Source organism: Octopus bimaculoides, chromosome 7 (genome assembly GCF_001194135.2).
Source record: "Octopus bimaculoides isolate UCB-OBI-ISO-001 chromosome 7, ASM119413v2, whole genome shotgun sequence".
NCBI lineage: Eukaryota > Metazoa > Mollusca > Cephalopoda > Octopoda > Octopodidae > Octopus > Octopus bimaculoides.
The window spans coordinates 3,895,734-3,900,200 of record NC_068987.1 but is presented as its reverse complement, the minus strand read 5'-3'; the positions used below and the strand labels follow the sequence as shown (position 1 = coordinate 3,900,200).

At 38.0% G+C, this 4,467-nt stretch overlaps 1 protein-coding gene across 1 annotated transcript in view; it reads right to left on the bottom strand.

The window, feature by feature from the left end:
• LOC106874125 (tetratricopeptide repeat protein 17) overlaps nucleotides 1-4,467 on the bottom strand; it is a 74,955-nt gene that overhangs the window by 68,858 nt on the left and 1,630 nt on the right. The window lies entirely within an intron of this gene.

Below are 4,467 nucleotides of genomic sequence, written 5' to 3'. Positions count from 1 at the left end.
ATATATATATATATATATATATATATATATATATATATATATACACACACACACATATTTTACTGCGATGGTTTTGTTAAGCAGCGTTGACTTATATATAAAACAATATGAGTTAATGTTTTGCTAATAACTTTACCAAGATTTATACCACTTAAACTGTTCCACTAAAAAACATTCCAAATCCTTAAAACAAATTCCACCTCAGGAAACAGCTGGAGATTGTCCTGTGTCACTGTGACTTCAATGACACACCACTTTATATTAAATGACTCTGATGTAAGTGATACATCACGCATAATTTTAAATGTTTCCTGAGATAGAAAGACATGGAACACTTTGAATCCAGCCTCTTAAAACTGGTAACAAAGATTCACTTCCGTAAATTTTGTAAATAAAATTATGCCTTCCAAAATAATTTGAAACATGATTTTTTGCACACAACTTGAATATGCAAGCACTACCAGTTGAAAGCTCCACATATCGGATGCTAGCAAGTTTATGGGGTCATCAGGAGAGAATGCATACCATTTCGGGGCCTAAAAATAAAATTAATAATAATAACAATAACAAACACAGACATACACATGCATAAATATATATATATATATATATATAAATTTAATGAATGGAGTAAAACGCATATGTTAACTGCATACTTATATATATATATATATATATATATATATACAATACACACACACAATGGGTTTCATTTCCGTTTCAGTCTACCAAATCCACTCACAAGGCTTTGGTTGGCCTGAGGCTATAGTAGAAGACACTTGCCAAAAGTGTCACACAGTGGGACTGAACCCAGAGCCATAAAGTTGGGAAGCAAGCTTCTTACCACACAGCCACTCCTATAGATGCACACACACATTTATCTCTCTCTCTATATGTATATATATATATATAGTGTAATGAGTGTAAATCTGCTGCTTTCTCTCTCTCTATACATATATTCATTCCACTCTGTTAGGTAGTTGGTGTTAGGAAGGGCATCCAGTTGTAAAAACCATGCGAAAACAGGCATTAGAGCTTGCTGCACACCTCTGGTTTGCCAGCACCTGTCAAATCGTCCTACCCAAGCCAATATGGAAAACAGATGTTAAATAATGATGATCATCATCATTGTCATCATCATTTAATGTCTGCCTTCCGTGCTAGCATGGGTGGGAAGGTTTCACAAGAGCTAGCCAGCAAGAAGCCTGCACCTGACTTCTGTGACTGTTTTGGCAGGATTTTTACAGCTGGATGCCCTTCCTGACACCCACCACCCAGCAGAATGGACTGAGTGCTTTTTACACGGCACAAGCACAGGCATGGTCACTTCTGACAAGGTTTTTACTGCTGGATGCCCTTCCAAATGCCAACCAGTTTACAGTGTGGAATGGGTGCTTTTAAGGGGCACCTGTACTGACTGGGTCACCAAGTACTTGCAAAACAAAACAAAAAAAACGTTTAAGAGGGGAGGCGGTATTAGAGGAGGTGATCTTGTGTTGGATGATGAAAAGGTTATAGTAAGATAGATACAGGTGTCTTGCTCTAGAAGAAGTACAAAGTTACCTGGTCGGAGTGAGAGAGATCAGGAATGAAGACAGAAAGAGGTGTGCTACTGCAAAGGAAATACATGGTTACCCAACCTGAGGGAAGTGTAGAAGGGGAGAGAGAGAGAGAGAGAGAGAGAGAGAGAGGACGAATATTCATGATAATGTTGAAAAACATTTACAACACTTTTGATATCACTTGCAAAGTAGATCATCTTTCATTTTCACAAATTTGACACCTGAAGCTGATATAAACTATATTAGGTCAAACTTCTTTAATTTTAAATCAAATACTTTTCAATATCTTGATGAGCAACTAATTTTATTGCACTAATCTATAGGTCAAAGTTCATCTACTTACTTCCTAATTTGTCTTAAACAATGCTTTCTTTCTAAAAAAAAAATAAGCAAGTCAAGAGTAAGAAATTTATTTATTCTTATTCTTTTACTTGTTTCAGTCATTAGACTGCGGCCATGCTGGAGCACTGCCTTGATGAATTTTTGGTTGAGTAAATCAACTTCAGTACTTATTTTGTTTTCTTAAGACTGATATTTACACTACCAGTCTATTATGCTGAATCTCTAAGTTATAAAGACATAAACAAACCAACACTAGTTATGGAGTAGTGGCACAGGAGACGAACACACATGACAGGCTTCTTTCAGTTTCAGTTTACCAGATCCACTCACAAAGCTTCGGTCAGGCTGAGGTTACAGTAGAAGACACTTGCCCAAGATGCCACAGTGGTACTGAACCTGGAACCACATGGTTGGGGAGCAAACATCTTACCACACAGCCATATCTGCACCTCCATGGGACATTTAAAAAATTTTCTTTCATCTTTCAATTATTCAAAATATTGAGATATTTTCTATACGTAGTAAATCTAACACAAAAACGAAAAGAAAAAAACAACACAAGAAGGACAAATTTTAACAAATATTGTCTTTGTTTTAATTCTTAAAAAGAACTGTTTTTTATCCGCTCTGTTGTACCTGGCCAGAATCAGTGTGTGTCAGTTTATCAATGCCTTTTTTTTTGCTACTTAGAACCATTTTATTTGTTAGCCATCGTTCACCTGTTAATGTTGTTCTCTCCACCTATGTTACATTGATCATCCACCCTATCCACTGAAGCTCCAAATTATCTCCCTTCATGCACTACACCTGTCTCTCTATCTCCCCCTCCCCAACATCTCATCTTTCTCTTGTCCTCCCCCCAGTCCATCATCATTATCCTGCTTCCTTCTACCTTCCCCAACTCCTGCATCACAGGTCTTCCCTCACTGCTTATCCACCAATCCCCACTCCACCTTTCACTCTTATCCAATCTTCATTGTTGCCTCCTAATCCCTCTTCCATTGCATCATCTCTTACTCCCCCTTATACTCTTTGCAAACTTTCACCAACCCACACTCTTAGTTCTTCTGTCCCCCAATCATTTCTTCTCACCTCATACCTTGAGGGGCCACCAAGACACATCCCCTGTTTTAACTCTTTGCAGCTCCTATTGATCAGTCTGACATTTCTCTTCTAAATGACAGTAACAATGAAGCTTCTCTACAACAACAAGGCAGTGCTCCAGCTTGGCCACAGTGACTAAAACAAGATAAGACATAGCAGTTCAACAACCTGCTCTGTCCTCACTTCCCTCATACTGTAATCCTTCATCTTCCAGCGTATAGCTGACCCCCTACCTTTGGGGTTTATAGTCTTCTGAGCTGCAGAGTGAGCACCTGGTACAGACTATGAGGTGGTTGGCATTAGGAAAGGCATTCAGCTGAAGAATGCTATACCCAAGCAGACACAGGAGCACAATGCAGTCTTTGAATCATTGGATCTTTTCAAATTGTCCAACCCTTGCCAGAACGGAACATGGACATTAATGATGATGATGATGATGACAATGATGATGATGATGACAATGATGATGCTTAAGGGTGTTTGTGTACGTGTATGCACATCATCATCATCATCGTTTAACGTCTGCTTTCCATGCTAGCATGGGTTGGACGATTTGACTGAGGACTGGTGAACCAGGTGGCTACACCAGGTTCCAATCTGATTTGGCAGAGTTTCTACAGCTGGATGCCCTTCCTAATGCCAACCACTCAGAGAGTGTAGTGGGTGCTTGATTCCAGTAATTTTAGAATACATATAATTTCAAGAAAAGGGGGTTTCCGGTTTGCAATACAGATAATGGAGGGTGTTGTTACTATTGTGTACAGGTTGATCAACAGTTTGACAAAATCCATTTAAAGGTTAATGCTATGTACTAAATTAATTGATAGATAAGCTAAGCAGACAGTAACATAAGCCACTCTATTTACCTGGTAATTGCAAAGAAACAAAATTTGGTCAAAGAGCAAAAAAAAAATGAAAAAAAAACAATTGAAAATATCTTCATTTATCTTATTTTTATCAGGTTTCTTTTTACCTTTTTTTATTTATTTTTAACAGTTTCAGAATTTAGATTGCAGCTATGCTGAGGTACCATCTTGAAGACAATTGATCATATCGGCCTCAGTAATCACTCCAGTAGATATTTTATTGATCTTTATTTGTCGAACTGCTAGGTTCCACCTTCGAATGAGAGCATGTATCCCTGTCCCGTAAAATTCTGTTGACTGTTCTTTGAGCCACTTCTTCACTATCTCCACACTCACCAGATTTAGCGCCTTCAGACTATCATCTCTTCGGCGCCACGAAAGAGAGTTTGAGAGGCAAACATTATTCCAGTGGCGAGGAAGTAACTCACCCTCATAGTTTTGAAAACTGAAATAAATTTTTCTATAAAAAAAAAATATCTATCCAAATCCGGTCAATGAAGGAGTAGACATAGCACCCAATTCTTCCTCAAACTGCATCCATCTTTAAAAAAGTAGATGCTTTCAAGAGTTTTTAATATTAGACAATGTAATCC